The sequence below is a fragment of the Heterocephalus glaber genome, unplaced genomic scaffold (assembly GCF_053883595.1).
Source record: "Heterocephalus glaber isolate CG9 unplaced genomic scaffold, H.glaber_assembly_v1.0 deba00001141, whole genome shotgun sequence".
NCBI lineage: Eukaryota > Metazoa > Chordata > Mammalia > Rodentia > Bathyergidae > Heterocephalus > Heterocephalus glaber.
The window spans coordinates 2,140,707-2,158,451 of record NW_028258201.1 but is presented as its reverse complement, the minus strand read 5'-3'; the positions used below and the strand labels follow the sequence as shown (position 1 = coordinate 2,158,451).

The 17,745-nt window shown below is 48.0% G+C and overlaps 1 protein-coding gene across 1 annotated transcript in view; it reads right to left on the bottom strand.

Moving 5' to 3' along the window:
- Positions 1 to 10,655: 10,655 nt before the first annotated feature.
- Positions 10,656 to 17,745, bottom strand: part of Zbtb9 (zinc finger and BTB domain containing 9) — a 43,503-nt gene continuing 36,413 nt past the window's right edge. Inside the window, exon 3 of the transcript XR_015451011.1 lies at positions 10,656 to 11,816. The gene's annotated coding sequence lies outside the window, so the exon portion shown is untranslated. The remainder of the gene's footprint in view (positions 11,817 to 17,745) is intronic.

Sequence of the window (17,745 nt, the reverse complement as noted above, 5' to 3'; positions counted from 1 at the left end):
TTAGGCTGGCTTTAAGGTTTTTCTTGTGGAGGGTTCACCACAGGCTAGAAAGGTCTGGCCCTCAGGAGCAAGCCACCATATTTGCTAAAATTTCAGCAATAATAGCTAACCTTTTTGGCTGGGTGGGGTGGTACATCCCTGTAATCCCAGTGCTCAGGAGGCTGAGGCAGGAGGATCGCTGAGAGTTTTAGGCCAACCTGGGCTACATAGTAAGACCCTATCTCAAAAAAATGAAACAAAAGAGGCCATTGTAGGTTTCCACGATAGCCCACACTGTGTTTCCCAGCCGCAGCGTGTACTTTTATCTTTGCTCTTGCTCTGTTTTTCTCTTTGCTCAGCCCAAGCCCACTCTGCAAGGCCAGTTTCTCTCCCACTCTTCATTTCTACTTTCTCTAATAAACTTTGCCACTGCCCTTTGGTTGTTTTGTCCAATTCTTTGTTTAAGATGAGAGGAACCTGAAATCCAACTCCAGGAGAAGCAAGCAACCCAAACCCGGTAATGTTTAGTTGGTGAGCCACTTTTTACAAACAAGCTGTCTGATTACATCACTACTTTTACTATCGGTGATTACAAAATACATTAGTTTTAACTCTGATCTCTCTTCTAAATGACTAATCACTATTTTCAATTCCCTAAAAAACACCCTAATCTAAAAATCTTGCAGATATCTCATTTTTATATAATCTTAATACTAGTTCTCTTATTAATCAAGATATGTGGTTTGCAAACAAACTCCTGTGTTTTCTTTTTGATTCCCTTTGAAATACAAGTTTTTAATTTTGAAAAAAAAAGTAAAACAAAGCAAAAGCTAACCTTTTTTTGTGTCGCTTGAGACAAAGTCTCACTATGTAGCCCAAGCTAACCTCAAACTTGATATCCTCCTGCCTCACCCTCACACATGCTGGGATTATAGGTGTGTGCTATAATGCCAGGTAATAATAGCTACCTTCAGGAAGCAACTCCCTCCTGCCAGGCACTTATTTGTTGGCAACCATAAAGGGGGGTGCTTTCATCATTCTCATTTTCTAGGTAAGGAAACTGGCACTTCGAGGTGAACTAACATGTCTAGGATGATGGGAATAATTAGTTATTTATGCTGCTGGGGGTGGAACGCAGGGATTCTTACATGTTACACTAGTGCTGTACTACTAATAAAATAAACCATCTCTAATTCCATCCTGGGATATAACTAAATTTCATAATAGCTCTGCCAGATTTTTGGTCTGTTAGTTTTATTTTTGGTACCAGGGATCGAACTCGGGACCTTGCACTTGTGTGGCAGGCGCTATAACCACTGAGCTAAATCCCCAGCGATTTTTGGTTTTTGAAACAGGGTCTTACTATGTACTGCATGCTGGTCTTGAACTCACTATGTAGCCCTTGCTGGCCTGGAACTCATGCTCCTCCTGCCTCAGCCTTCTGAGTCCGGGGATTATAAATGTGCACCATCATGCCTGGGTATAACTTGATTCTTAAAATGTCTTGAATTATGAACATTTTCCTGTGGTATTATCTGTACTGTTTTGTTTTGTTTTTGTGAGGGGTTTTTTCCTTTCATTTTTTTGAGACAGGGTCTGGCTATGTAGTCCAGGCTGGTCTTAAACTTACTATATAGCCCAGGTTGGCCTCAAACTTGTGGCAGTCCTCCTGCCTCAGCCTCAAGGTGCTGGTGCTACCGGTGTGCGCCGCCACGCCTGGCTTGAATTTTGTCCTTCACGGATTCCCCCGTTGGCTACTTCTTGTACCTTCCAAACTGTTCTAATTAACCAGCCTGCTGATTACAATGACCATATGGGAAAGGCAAATAACTGTTTGCAAGGTGGTCGCACATCTTTTCTCCCTGAAAATCAAAAATCCAACTGTAGAACCCAAACTGTGTCGTACGTGTGGGTGGATCTTAACGCGAGTCAGCACCATGGGAGTCTTCCCATTTAAGGACATACCGTTTTTGTGTTCTGTTGCACGGTACAGTGCTGCACGGAAGAGTAAGGGAAATAAAGGCAAGGCCATCACGCTGGCGCTTCCTCTGACCATTGCTCTGCGGGGAACATTGGAAGGTCCACACTGTGCCTAGTTCCTCGTTTAGCGATTGATCCACTTAGCAACATGGTCGCAGGAGCGGGTCATGGTCGTTAAATGGGGGGGACCTCGTCCGTGCTCCCGCAGGACTGTCCACCTCACGGGTCTCCGAGTGACGCCAAAGACAGTTCCGGGCACGTCAGGGTCTCCTCGTCCCTCGGGTGTGTGGACCCTGTCTGGCGCCCCTCGGGGTGGCCCAGCCCCCTGTGGACGCATCTGGGCTGTCGCGAGGGTGTCCTCGGTGCGCACCCCGCCCAAGGCTGCTGGCTCACTTCTGTCTGCACTGACGGATGACAGACCTCGCAGAGGCTTCTCCTCCGCTCGGTCGAGCGCATTGGTAACTGCGGACCCTTCAGTACCCTTTCTACTTGACAAATGGGGGGGGGGGGTTGCTTTGGTACCGGGGATCAAACTCAGGACCTCGCGCTTGCCAGGCAGGCGCTGTGCTGTTGAGCTAAATCTCTGGCAATGTGTTAATTTGTTTAAATCAAGCAGACTTTATTTATTGCTACATACACCCATTCATTCAATTAGGGGTTTTTTCCCTTTTTTGGGTACTGGAGATTGAACTCGGGACCTTGCGCTTGTGAGGTAGGTTGCGGAACTACTGAGCTAAATCTCCAGCCCTCCTTTTTGAAACACGATCTCACGATGTAGTTCAGGCTATCCTTGAACTCACTATATAGCTCAGGTTGGCGATCCTCCTGCCTCAGCCTCTTGAGTCTTGGGACTACAGGCGCGCACCACCACACCCAGCCTGATCTTTTCATTAAAACAATTTTTTTCTTGTGAGGCTGAGGATGAAACCCAGGGCCTACGCATGCTTGGCAAGAGCTACATCTCCAGCCCTTGTTCCTGATTTTAAAAGAAACAGGTATAAAGTTCTCCATAAAATATGATATTTTCTGAAGGTCTGTGGTAGGGAATCTTTACCAAAAAAAGGAAATTTCCTTCTGCTCTTCATTTGGTAAATTAATTTCTTTTTCTTTTTTGGTACTGGGAATTGAACCAAAGGCCTTTGCACTGAACTACGTCCTCGGCCCATTTTAAATTTATCTTTATTATTTAATTTTTTGTTTTTTTTGAGACAAGGTCTTGCTATGTAGTTCAGGTTGGCCTCAAATTTCTGGCAATCTTTCTCCTCAGCCTCTCAAGTGCTAGGGGTACAGGCGACCAGCACTCCAGATGGTTTACTTTGTTTTGTTTTGGTCCTGGGGATCGAACTCTGGACCTTGTGCTTGGGAGGCAGGCGGTGGAAACACTGAGCCAAATCCCCCTGGCTTCCTTTTTATTTTGAGACAGTCTCTCAAAGTCACCCAGTGGGCCAGGTTGGGCTCCAACCTGTGATCCTCCTGCCTTAGCCTCCCAGAGTCCTGGGATTATAGGCCTGCACCACCAAGCCTGGCTAATTTGCTAAATGTCTTTATGTGTCAAATCTCTGGAAGAGATTCTAAAAATATAGCAGAACATTTGTTATGGCTGTATTTGGATGTCCCCCCAAAGCCTCATAAGTCATAGGTGGGGCTTTTGCAGAGGGGGCTGGGTCTAGAGTGTATGATGGTGGGATTAGGTGTGTGATTACTAAATCAGTCCACTGCTTGGTTCATCACCATCCTAATCTCTGTAGCCTGGATACAATATAAAAGGGGCAGAAAGATGTTGTCAAGGTCCCTTGCTTGCTTTGCTGCCTTCTGTCCACCATTAACTGTTTCTCCTCTGTGACACTCCTCTGCCATGTGCCACTCTGCCTTGGAGCCAGCTGACTATGGACTGAAATCTCTACAAACTGTGAGCTAAATAACCGTTTCCCCTTTAATTTGGGTGTCAGGTATTTTGTCTCAGCAATGGCAGAAAAGTAACTAAGACAACGTTGTCTACTCAATATGTCTTAGATCTGACCTACTGCATATTATCTCCAGGGTTTGGATATCTTAACTCTCAAAAGAGCACAGTGATTTTTAAAAATACATATTTTAGGCTATAGGGAATGGCTTATACTGTGGGACATAAGGTAGTGTTGGAAATAAACAAATTTGAAAAGCATAATGTCTCCGGAAAAGCAGTCTGTGTGACTCATTAGGGCAACTTAAATAGCTGACATTCTGTATGGATGAAAAATATGTCCAGGTTTACCTAAAATTAGAGAAAAGTAATATGTTACATAAAATGGGAATATTTAATAGCATAAAAACAATGCATTTTATGAGGCAGTTCTCATGCTAGCAAAGTACCCAGCAGTAAGGAGACAGCATCTGCATTTTGCTCTGCGAGATGCATGCGCATCTGAAACCGAATGAGGGAAGAGCAGATTTTGCTCTGGCTTAGCCCAAGTTGTCTGCAAATTGCAGCTCCTGCCTGGGGCTTTGTAGTCCTTTCCTCACCCTGCACCCAGAGTGGCTCCCGAGTCACAAACGTGCACGGTAGAGGTTTTCTCATGTTGCAGAAGCCAGGAGGCAGGCAGCTCCCAGCAGTGTGGTGGTCCAGGCTCCAGTTTTTTCCCCTCCCATCCTCAGAATGTGACTTCTCCTAGGTCACATAATGGTCAGAGAATGGTCACTGTAGCTCCAGCCATCACAACCACATTCCAGGCCAGAAGAAAGAGGAAGATAAGTTGGCTCTCCTTACAGCAGCACTTCTCAAATTTTAATGCATGTGCATATCAAGATAGGGTCTTGTTAGAAAGCAAATTCAGATTCACTAGGTCAGGGCGGTGGCCCAGGATTTTGCAGTTCTAACAAGATACCATGCTCTGAGTATTAAGGCTTGAAAGAACTTCCTGCAAGCCCTGTCTAGTGACTTCCTGTTTAGCGTTTTATTTCTTGGGCCAGAACAGAATCATCTCAGCCCTGCACACTGGGGCATGTCCCTGTGTCTGAGCACTGTCACTGGGTGCTGCGGGTCTCCTTCCAGGAAGCCGGGTGGGCAGGCGGCACTGGCCAGGGAGCAGCAGGCTGACAGGGTTCAGGTCACATTCTCCTGCGTGTGTGGATTTGGAAGTGTTTAAGAGTCACTCCTATTAATAGTCACAGCTGAGTTTTCACAGGGAGCAGGATTTCCACTGTCTGCCCTCACTGAGATTCTGGGGATCCCTCCTGGAAGCTGAAATAACTCTGTAATAATGGTGAACTGATGGCCTGTCATTCACCCCCCATACAGGCTCTGCTCTAGTTTTCCCACACAGTGGGGGACACCTGTAATCTCAGCTACTCAGGAGCTACGTGCCAGCCCTTTTTATGATTTTTATTTTGAGTCAGTGTCGTGAGCTAGCTATGCCGGTGACATGGAGCAGCCGCTTTGTGTCTTTCCAGAAGGTAAGAATTTATGGAATTAACGGTAAGTTGACAGCCAAGTCAGTTGCTCAGTGAGTCCTCCATTCACAGGGCAATCATGGGTTTGTTGTTGTTGTTTTGGCGGGGGTGGGGTGGCTTGAGACAGGGTCTTGCTACTAGCCCAGGGAGGCCTTGAACTTTCAGCAGTCCCCCTGCCTCAGCTTCCAGAGTGTTGATGAGGCACCATGCCAGGTCCTTTCATTCTGAACTTAATTACCAATATCTCTCTAAGTCACACAATGATGTAAAGTGGGTACAGAACAGCTGAGAAACAGTGAACAGCAGCTGCAGGGTTCAGAGGCAGAACTAAAAGCAAAGGTGGAGAACCCCAGGAATGGAATGTGAAGTCACCCCAGGCGGCCAGCTTGTTGACAGACAGAGTGGCCGGGGAGTCCAAGTTGGAGGAGGGAGTCGGGGACAGAGAGCCGTGACGGGGCTGAGGTGGCCAGCCCGTCCCAGGGCTGGGGCCCAGCTCCTCTGGGGCCCGGCTGCAGCCTGGTGTCTGCTGACACGTCCCCAAACCCAGGCGCCTGGCTTCCTCTGACCTAACAGATGCCTCATGTGTCCTTGCACCGTGATTCAATTTGCTGGTTTTTTGAGCAAGATTCACGTCTGTATCAGTTTATCCTATGACCGCTGTGCAGCTGGGAGTTTTTGTCTGTTTTTGCCAAGTTTGCTCTGTCCAGACCTGGGGTGATCTTCACAGAGGAGTTACCGACTCACTCTGCCACTGCACTTACACTCAGAATGGAGCAAAGTGTTTCTATTGCTGGCAGTAGCGGTACTGAGCCCAGCACCTTCACACTGAGCAGTATCTGCAGCCTCCCCATCTTTTTTTTTGAGACAGAGTTTTACTAAGTTCCCCAGGCTGGGATGGAACTTGTGATCCCCCTGCCTCAGCCTCCCAGAGTGCTGGGATCACAGGCGTGCGCTAGCGTGCCGGCTTCATTTTGAGATTTTGAAATAGAGCACAGCTATGCAGTTCAGGCTGCCCTTGAACTCACTATGTAGCCCATGCAGGCCCTGACCTTGCAGCAATTCTCCTGCCTCAACTTCCTGAGGGCTGGGATCCCAAGGCATACACCACCACACCCAGCTAGAACAATGACCTTTAGAAAAGTAACAAGTAAAGGAAAAGCTGTCCCAGCTTCAAAGGTGAGAGGAGTGTGGGAAGGGAAATGTGCGGGGAGAAAGTCTGCTCACAGATAAAGCAGGCGGGTAAAGGAGTTTGCTCTGGGCCTCAGGCAGCCAAAGGGGTGGGGATGAAGCACAGAACTTTTGCCTTTCTGACCCCTAGAGAAGGCAGAGGCTCCCTTGCATTTTGATTGTCTTCTGTTCAGCAGTGCTCATATTTTCGGGAGAAATAATGTGGTTTCCTTCAGTATGCACAGAGGAAATAGCTTGGTATAAGAGAAAACACACACACACACACACACACACACACGCACCTGGTGTCTCGTGAATGCTGTGGAAAGGGAGTATTATGAGTGAGGACGGGGAGAAAACAGTTCCTGTTTCCTAGAGAGTGTCTAGGGGCTGTGCAGGACCAAGGCAGGCTAGCTCTTCTGCTCAGCCTTGCATATATGACCACATTTTATCTTGATTTTTTATTTTTTTATTTTTTGGTACCAGGGATCAAACTCAGGTCCTTGCCCTTGCGCAGCAGGCAGCAAAACCACTGAGCTAAATCCCTTTTGATTTATTTTTTCAAGACAAGGTCTCACTATGTTACCTAGGCTGGCTTTGAACTCATGGGCTCAAGCGATCCTCCTGCCTCAGCCTCCTGAGTAGTGGGACGACAGGGGCCACCCGCGCACCTGGCTTATACTCACTTTTTACATTCAGCCTCTGGTGGTGTTTTAAATCCAGATATAAATCTCCAAGGTCCCATGGGTCTATAATTATTTCAAAATAAAGAGCTAAAAGGGCCAGGGATTTAGCTCAGTAGTTTCCTCACCTGCCGCCCAAGCCCAAGGACCCGAGTTTGATCCCCGGTACCCCCCTCCAAAAGAAAGAAAATAAAGAGCTAAAAAAAATCTCCAAGATCCTGATCCAACTGTAAAAAGATGTTGAGATATTCTTGATCATCAAAAAGAAATAGATGAAACAAGAATGGCTGAACAGTTGTGCCAGGTGTGGTGGCACACACCTATAACCCTAGCCCTCAGGAGGCTGAAGCAGGAGGATCACTGTGAGTTCAAGGCCAGCCCGGGCTGCATGGCAAGGCCTTGTCTCAAAAAAAAAAAAAAGAAGGCAGAACGCTTATGACTGCAATTTGTATTCTTTCTGATTTAATGAATCTGAAGTTTTTCCAAGAGAAAAAACTTTATTTAAAAAATTTTTGTTTGGGGCGGGGATTTAGCTCAGTGGCTCGGCATCTGCTGAGGTTCTGAGTTCGATCCCTTATATATATACTGGGGGTTTTTTTTGGTACCGGGGATCGAACTTGGGACCCTGTGCTTGTGAGGCAGGCACCGGAACCACTGAGCTAAATCCCTGGCCCTACAGTCTGTTTTTGATGCTAGTGATCAAACCCAGAGCTAGCCACATGCTCTAGCATCCCAATCCCCAAATTTGGGGGGGGGGGCATGGTTTCCTGGGGATCAAACTCAAGGACCTTGTGCCTGCCAGACAGGCAAGGTGCCACTGAGCTACATCCCTGGCCTCCTCCAAAAATGTTTTTTTGGTACCGGGGATTGAACTCGGGTCCTTCCGCTTGCGAGGCAGGCGGCGGAACCACTGAGCTAAATCCCCGGCCCTCCTCCAAAAATGTTTTAACAAATTAAAAAATATCCAGGCTATATAAAGAATCCACATAATAATTCAACAAAACAACCCGGTTAAGAAATGAGCAAAGGGCTGGGGATGTAGCTCAGTGGCACCACACCTGCTTGGCAAGTGCAGGTCCTGGTTTGATTCCCAGTACTGGGGGAAAAAGAAAGAAATTAGCAAAGACTGGGCATGGTGTTGCGTTCTGTAATCCCAGCTACTCAGGAGGCAGAGGCAGGAGGATTGCAAGTTTGAGCCCAGCCTGGGCAATTTAGTGATGGAGGGAGACCCTGTCTCAAAATAAAAAATAAAAATAAAAAGAGCTGGGGATGTACGGGAATGTGTCTCAGTGCAAAGGTCTGCATTCAATCTCCTATACCAAAAGGAGGCAGAAAGCAAGGAAGGAAGGACATAAGGGAAATTGGAATCTTTTTGCACAGTTGGTGGGAAGATAAAAAGTGCAGATGGTGCATGAAACAGAATAATGGTTCCTCAAAAAATTCCCTAAAGAATTACCATATGCTCAGCAATTCCACCTCAAGGTATACACCCAGAAGAGTTGGAAGTGAGGACTCATCAGATATTTATTTGCACACCTGTGTTCACAACCATGTTATTCCAGGTGTGTCCATCAGCCTTTTGTCACTGTGACAAACCACTGAGAAAGTGAATCTACAGGAGGAAAGGTTTACTTGGCTCATGGTTGCAGAGGTGCAGTCCATGGAAAGCTGGCTGCATTGCTTTTACACCTATGGAAAGGCAGGAACATCCTATGGGGAGAGCTGCTCACCACAGGCAGCCAAGAAGCAGAGAGAGGGGGCCCACAAGGGAAGGGGCTGGGGACAGATGCAGCCCCCAAGGCCATGACCCCAAGCCCTCCTCGCTCCAAGGAGGCCCCAGCTCCTAAGAGCCGGTTCAGCTCCCTTATGACCCCATCACTTCCCAGAAGCCCATGGACTGGCCTTTGGGAGATCGAGTATCTAGAGATTACTGGGTAAACAAAATTAGTGTATACATACAGTGGAATACTATTCAGCCAGCAAAGGCAGGAAATTCTGACACACACTACAATGTGGATAGACCTGGAAGTCAGATACAAAACACAAACGACAAATACTACACTTTTTTTGAGACAAGATCTCACTGTTTTGCCCAGGCCATTCTTGAACTCCCAGTCCTGCTGCCTCAGCCTCTCCAGTAGCTGGGATTACAAGCACGTGACACTGTGCCCAGGTCAAATGCTCATTCTAGGTCCTGAGAGTAGTCAGCATCATAGAGACAAAGTGGACGGTGGCTGCCAGGGCCGGGAGTGACACAGTGTGGCAGTTTTCGGTCAAGGGTCCGTGCGTCGCAGCTGGGCTTGGCGGGGGCCGGAGCTGTGATCCCAGCGCGCAGGCTCCGGACACCCGGGGGCAGAACCGGGAACCTCAAGAAGCCACAAGACCCTCAAGCGTGGCGTGGCGGGCAGTGTGCGCCCCTAGGAGTCCCAGCGCACCGCCCTGGGAAACCCCGCCCACTCCAGGGGGCGTCACCTTCCTCGTGGGGCGCAGAAGCCCAGGGCGCCCACGGGCCCGTGCAGGAGGTGTGAAGCGTTGGAGGACTGGTGGGGGAGGCAGAGAGTGCACGGCGACCGGACCGACCCGAGACGTCGCACTCCTTTCCCGCGGCGCCCCCCACCCACCCCGCACGCTGCGTATGGAAGTGCAGCCGGGAGCGGACAGCTCTGCTTGACTGACGGACTGACGGACGACTGACCTGCTGAGCTGGGGGTTGAACCCAGGGTCTTTGCCCTCAGCTACATCTCCGGCCCTTTCTTAGTTTACTTTTTATTTTGAGAGCGGGTCTAGTCACTAATCTGTGGAGGCTGGCCTTGAGCTCCTGACCCTCCTGCCTCAGCCTCCCAGTGCTGGGATTACAGGTGTGGCTGCCATGCCCGGCCTGGCCTGGGAAGAGCTCCGTGTCCCTTGCGCCTGGCACCCGCTGTAACCATCGCTAAGGGACGCCCAGGAGGGGCCCGGAGGCTCCCGCTCCTGCTGCCCCCGCTGCGCTGCGGAGAAGCCTCCTGGTGCGGGAGCCTGGGAAGCCAGGGTCCCCCCACCTCTGGGCCACCAGAGCCATCACTGCCCTGTGGGCGACCCTCAGGCAAAACCCCAGGCCCGTGGCTCAGCCCTCATGGCCCGGGAGCTGAGGCGAGCGACTCCCTCGCGTGGCATCGCATCCCCGTCTGCCTGCGGCCAGGAGCCTCGAGGTTGCTGGGCCTTCATCTCTGCACCAGCGGCCAGCCGGCCTGCAGATGAGACCCGCAGTAAGCACGGCTCAGACGAGAACCGGCGCTGGACAGCGGCAGGAGGATGGAAGGCAGCCAGGGCACCATCACCCCGCACGGGCCAGGGCCTGCCGAACCCAGGGCTCGGCACACGCTAAGCATGCGCTCCGCCACTCAGCTGCGCCCCAGCCTGTCCCATCTTCTGTTCTACTCTGTTTTAGTTAAAAAGAAGCTCAGGAGGCTGAGGCAGGAAGATCGCCACAAGTTCGAGGCCAGCCTGGGCTACATAATAAGTTCAAGGGCAGCCTGAAGTTCACAGGGAGACCCTGTCTCAAAAAAGAAAACAAACGGGTCAGGATTTAGCTCAGTGGTTCCACCGCCTGCCTCGCAAGTGCAAGGTCCTGAGTTCAATCTCCGGTACCAAAAAAAAAGACAAATGATAATAATAAATTGTAGTCTTAGAGAACTGCCACTTCAGGACCCAGCCAATTAGCCAGAGTTGCCTGTGTCTGCTCCACACCTTTACTCTCTGCACTTGTTAATGTGTCTCAGGCTGGTTTGTTTCTTCCAGGCACATCACAGCCCAAATCCCTTAAAGATCCTACAAATCCATAAATTAAACCACTTGATAAGATAAAGGGCAGCAACCTGACTACAGAAATAGAGCCAGGCCTAGAGGCCCACACCTGGGAGGCTAAGGCAGGGGGATCAAAGTTTGAGGCCTGCCTGGACAATTTAGGGAGACATTATCTCAAAATAAAAAAAATTTTAAAAGGGGCTGTAGATGTGGCTCAGTGCGAAGGTCCTGGGTTCGACTGCCAATACCCAATTTCCCCCTTAAAAAAAGAGAAAGAAAGCTGGGCGTGGTGGTGAGAGAGGAGACCTCCCCTCCATGGGGAACTGGACAGCTCTGGGTTAACTAGGTGACTGCGTAGTCACCTTTGTGGGCTGCCCCTTAGTAACCATGACAACATCTGTCATCTGTCACCAAAGGAGCATGACGGATTCAAGAAGCCCTGCCAGAACTCTGCTCTCCCCCTCTCCACTGCTCTGCTTTGTGTAAATCCTGCTTGCTGTATTCCCAGGGAAACTCCATGGAATTAAGCCTCATATATGTAAAGAGGTACATAAGGAAGCGCAAACTTCTATTCGGGGCTCTCCAGACTGACAGGAGTCACTCGCTGAGCCGCCGGCAACATTAAAAGCCGCTTTTTGCTCCTATCTTCATGTTAAAAGAGTTACCTGGGCTGGGGTCTCACTGTTTTCCTGCTTCAGTGGCACAGGCCAGTAGTCCCGCGCTTGGGAGGCTGAGCCAAGAGGATCGCTGAGAGTTTGAGGCCAGCCTGGGCCACATAGTGAGTTCAGGACCAGCCTAAAAAAAAGAAGAAAGAAGATAAAGAAACAAATTTAAAGTGTCCAAAGAATGTTTTTAGGCAAAACATCTCAGATCAGCCATTTTAAAGGATATCTCTAAGTAAAACATATGTATAGTGATCAGAATATATGGTGAACGTTTAAATTAAAAATTTTTTTGTAAAAGACACGTTGCCCATGCTTGGAACACACACTGTTCTCGCCACTTTCTGAAGCAGCTCTGGGTGTCCTCTTTTGTGTCTTAATCCTGCTGCTGAGTGTCAACAACAGAAAAGCAGGCTATAAAAGCGTCCACCTTACTCACAGATCTGGGACCGTGCAACTTCTGGTCCTTCCCCAAAGTCAAAATGACCATGAAAGGTAACGATGAATTGATTAAGGAAATTGGGGCAGCAATTAAAGACACACAATTTGGGGGCCGGGGATTTAGCTCAGTGGTTTCGCCGCCTGCTGCCCAAGCACAAGGTCCCAAGTTTGATCCCTGGTACGAAAAAAGAAATGTTTATGCCTTTCACTGATACATCTTAAAATTCTTTTCCTGTTTTTTTTTTTCCTCTGAAATTCTTTTTCTGTGATGAAGGTCAAGAACCCACTCACTGAATCACTTCTCAGCATTCTGGTTACGATCAAGCAAAGAACCTACTTACTGGGCTGAGTTGGGGTCTCCACCTCTCTCTCATCTCCCAGTCTTTCCTTGTACTACAGGGGCTTGAACCTAGGACTTTGGCACTGAGCTATATCTCTAGTCCTTTTTTTATTCTTTGATTTTGAGACAGGGTCTCGCTAAGTCACTAAATTGTTACATTGCCCAGGCTGGGCTCAAACTTGCGACCCTCCTGCCTCAGCCTCCCAGAGTGCTGGGATCACAGGCGAGCGCCACTCAACCCAGCTTCCCGTCTCTTCTTTGGGGAGACCCTATCTAGTGACACATTCACAGGGAATCATTCATGCCAGACTGGTTTCTTTCCTATCTGAAATACTTCTGCTAGTACTGAGGACATGTGCACTTGAATTTCAGCAAAACATTTAGCTACTTTCCTGATCATAACCCTAAGAGTAACTGAAAAACATGGGAGGGCATTCATATGTTCCTCAATACACCCTGGAGGTAGCTGAGCACGGTGGCACATACCTGTGACTCCAGCACTCAGGAGGCTGAGGCAGGAGGATTATGAGTTCGAAGCCAGCTCTCATTAATTTTTTTTTTTTTTTGGTACCAGGGATACAACTCAGGTCCTTGCGCTGCGAGGCAGGCGCCGGAACCACTGAGCTAAATCTCCGGCCCTAGCTCTCATTAATTAATCCAAATCTGCCTGAAGAGGATTCCGGGGACACGGCCCAGGGCTCCGGCCTAAGTCTGCTCATGTTCGGGCATTCCTGCCAGTTACTTGGATGTGGGAATGGATGACATATTCATCAAAGTTTCAGCTGGCAAAAAACTGGGACAGTCAAAGTACTGGATGACAGAATCAGGGTCCAAAAATAACTCAGCAGCCTGGAATGGTGGGCGGAATCAAGAAAGGAAATAATACAGGTCCCGGCTCTGCCTTTCAGTCTGAGACCTAACTTCACAGCACAGGAGGGGGTGCGGAAGGGAACAGAACAGCAGGTTCTCAGAAGCCAGCGAATGAAGCCATGGTGTGGCCAGGCCACCTTCACTGCAGACAGCCTGCAGCTGCAAGCATGAGGCTGGGGCTCTGTATTCGTGCAGGGCCAGCGACACTGGGGAACCAGCTTTGTCACCAGAAGCACCTCAGTGTTACCAGGCGGTCTCCTCCGAGTGGCTCACCAAATAACTGTTATTGGCTTCTGGGTTGCTCTCGTCTCTTTCTGGAGTTGGATTCCAGGTTCTTCTCATCTCGAAGAAAGAATTGAACAAAACGAGCAAAAAAACGGTGACAGAGTTTATCTGAAAAAGTAAAAGGAGCCGGGTGTGGTGGCACACGCCTGTAATCACAGCACTCAGGAGGCTGAGGCAGGAGGATTGCAGCTGGTTGCAGGCCCGCCTGGGCTACACAGTGAGTTCCAGGCCTTCACAGACTTGCTGGGCAGCGTCCAGTTCGTCACTGTCTCGGTTCTGGGTGCTCACTGGCACCTGGGCATGCCCGTAATTCTCTCACTGGTGTCCTCAGTCTTGCAGGGGGATGAGAGAGGTTATGCAGTTTCAGAGCTAAGCAGCCCTGTCTTACCGGCTGCTGGACAGATGCTGCCTGCAGGGTTAGCACTCCACATGCAGCGCCATGTCCAACCCAAAGTTTTAAAGTAATCAAGGAGGTAAGTGCAAAATGAAGCTCAAGTTTTGTTCTGCGGTTAGTTACCTGTGGGGTGGCCGAAATCAGGTCACTGTGGTTTTAGCCAAAGCAGCTTTTGTTTTGTTTTTGAGATGGTCTCATGTGGTCCAGACTGGTCTTGGTCTTACTATATAGCCCAGTCTGGTCTCAAATTCCCAGCAATCCTCCTGCCTCAGCCTCCCCAGGGATAGGCCAAAGCAGCTTTTAAGTCACTAACTGCCCCAGAGGAAAACAAATTATGCTTTTAATGAGTAAAAGGTTAGGATCAGATGTGAGTTTGTCCCCTGTCCCTCGCTATGGTGGTCTGTGACTGTGTCAGCTCCACCCGAACCACCATTACTCAAGACAACACTGACAAACTGCAAAGTTCTAAAGAACCCTATGCTGAGCTTCCCTGCTTCTGATTAAAGGTTTCCATCCAATGAGGAGCACCATAATGGCACTGAGTAAATGATAATCCAGGAAAAGGCATTTTGATCCATGAAATCAACACAGAATTAATATCTAGAGTATTCAAGGAACACAAGAAAATCAACAAGAGAAAGCAGGAAACCACAAGAAAAAAGAGAATGCACAGCAATTTCATAGAAAAGCAAACTCCAGCCACTGGCAACCTAGGAACAGAGGCTGGGAGGAGCTAATCAGGGAAGCGCAAAGGAAGACACCAGGCCCTCTCTCCTGGGAGTAGCAAGGCCTGCTCTCCACAGCCCTCCTGCCAAGCCCAGGAGGATGCTGAACATAGGAAGCCCCTCTCCGGCAGGCAGGACATCAGGGGCCAAGGGAGGGAGCGGAGGAGCACACTCTCCACCCCTGGCCCACCTGGGAGGGAGAACCCGTCTGGCCCCAGGATGTCCCCCTCCCTCCTGTGCAGAGAACTCAAGAGTGGACTCCCTCACCCCACACACACCCCCTGGTACAGCCCAGGTCACCACCTGGTTAGGCAGGAGCCCAGCCCTGAGCTCAGACAGCCCAGGTCGGAGCTCTGAGCTGCTGGCTGGTGCACACACAGGTTCCTGTGGAGGAGGTGGCCTTCAACCTGGCCTTCAAGTAATTCCTGCAAGTGTTCTTATTCCAATATAATGGCCAGCCAGGAGTGAGGGCACACACCTGCAATCAGGAGGCTGAGGCAGGAGGATCACTGCAAGTTGGAGGCCAGCCTGGGCTACGCAGTGAGACCCTGTCTCAAAAAACCAATCCAAACAACAAATAAACCAAAAAAATCGCCCGAACAACAACAAAAAATGAATATAATGATAGGCATATAGTCAAAGATAACTAGAGGCACAAGGAAATTAGGCCCAGGCCACTGGAGTAGGAGCACATTTTGTTTTTCTTTTTTCAGTAATGCAGTACCTGGGGATTGAGCCCAGGGCCTTCGCACTATATTCTCAGCTCTTTTTTCTTTATTGTATTTCTTTCTTGTTTTTGTTTATTTGTTTGTTTGAGACAGGGTCTCATTATGCAGTTCAAGCTGGCCTTGAACTCACTGTGTAACCCAGGTTGGCCTCAAACTTGCAGCGTTCCTCTTGCCTCAGAATCTGAAGTGCTAGGATTATAGGCCTGCACCACCATGTCTGGCACAAGAAATTGATGTTTTAAAGGCTGGGTTAGGGATGGAATTTGTGCTGAGCATGAAGTCCCTAGGTCCAAACCTCAGCACCAAAAAGGAAATTGATTTTTGGTACCAGGAATCAAACTCGGGTCCTTGTGTTTGCGCAGCAGGCTGCGAAACCACTGAGCTAAATCCTCGGCCAGGAAATTGATTTTTAAATATATTTTATTTACATTGCTGTTGTATTAAAATCACTTAATTTGTTTTATTCAAGTTCCTACATGGGGTGGGGGTGTATCTTAACAGTAGAGTGCTTGGCCTGGCATGTGCTAGGCCTTGAATTTGGTCCCTAGCATCATAAAAATATAAATAAAGCGCATGCATATTTGCTATGGGAGGAGTAATCCAGATTATATGACATAGCTGTTTTAGAAAAATAAAATTCAATTTTAATGTCAGTATTTTTCTGTATCAGTGGTTGGTTTCATTACACAGTCTGGTATAAATGAGCTCACAGCCAAAATGCAAAACTGACAAATTAGTTGGACTGAATCAATTTCCTGGTGACTCTATTTGTGTCATCTATTTTTGCTAAACACATTAACAAAATAATCTTTCCTGTGACCCACTGAAGCAGAAAGTTTGATCCCAGCTGTGTGACTTAGTGATTTAGCAATGTTCTATCTCAAAATAAAAAATTTTATTTGTTTATGTGGGGTTTTTTTGAGATAAGGTCTCACTATGTAGTCCAGGCTGGCCTTGATCTCCTGGCAATCTTCCTACCTCAGCCTCTTGAGTGCTGGGATAACAGGTATGAATCACAACCAAAATTAAAAATAATTAAAAACAAAAGGAAAAAATTATTTTTCACCAATAAGCAAATTTTTCCAAAGCAAAAACAGAAAAAATTAAAAAGGACTGTGAATGTAACTCAGTATGCAGGTCCTGGGTTCAATCCCCAGTACCAGGAAAAAAAAAATCCACATATAAAATGTAGCCTAGAGCCAATTTTTTTTTTTTTTTTTTTTGTACCAGGAATCAAACTCAGGGCCTCACACTTGGCAGGAAGGCGCTGCACTGCTGAGCTATATCCCTGGCCCCCTATAGCCAAATTTGAAATGGAATGTTTACTTTTTGTTTTGTTTGGGGTTTTTTTGGTTTTTGAGACAGAATTTGGCTAGGCAGCCTAGGCTGGTCTCTAACTATGCCCCTCCCCTTTTTTCTCAGTTTGGTCTGAACTTTCTGGGCTCAAGTGATCCTCCTGCTTCAGCCTCCTAAGTAGCTAGCACTACAGTCTCAAGCCACTGTACCTGGCTTTGTATTAATTTATATCAAATAATAAGTACTACTTGTGGAATGTCGATTAAATCAGGAGATTCAGACCAGAACAGTACTTTAAATCCCTTTGTACCACATGTTTTATAGAGCAAATTGAACCTGTCTCCTTAAAATCAGATCCTCTAATCTAAATATTGGATGCTGACAATATTTCAAACCCTTTGCATTTCCTGAGCATCTCTGGCTCACCTGGAAGTTGATCCCTGGACAATGTCCAGCTGGGGGCTGCCCAGTCTGCTGTCCCACGAGAGCAATTCCTCCCTGGTCCCCAACGTGGGGCAGCCTGTGGAAGCCACCACTTCTGCCTTGCTGGGGCGAAACTGCTTCCACTGAGGCTGGGTTTGCAAGCTCCTTGTTAAGGGATTAAAATGCCACTGGCTTGCTTTGTTTTATGGGGAAGCTCAGCTCAGATATATTTTTATTAGAGTCTGGAGGCTCCAGGGGCTTCTCATAAGCAACCTGCTCGTTAATGGCCTTTTTTTGTACATAAACAAAATTCCAAATTGGAAAAATGAGAGAAAATAAAAAACCTAAAATTTCTCTACTTGAAATAAAATTCTTTTGGCGTTTTATGTATTCTTTTCCCCCTTTCCATTAATTATTTAACATGCTTTTATGATACATGGGGTAATTGGCCTGATTTTAAATTAAAACTGAAAAAAAATAAGTATGTAAAAAAGATGGTGTTTTCTCCCCACCAAAATCATTCTGAGGGACAGTGGGATCCCCTGGAAGCATTTCCAGTC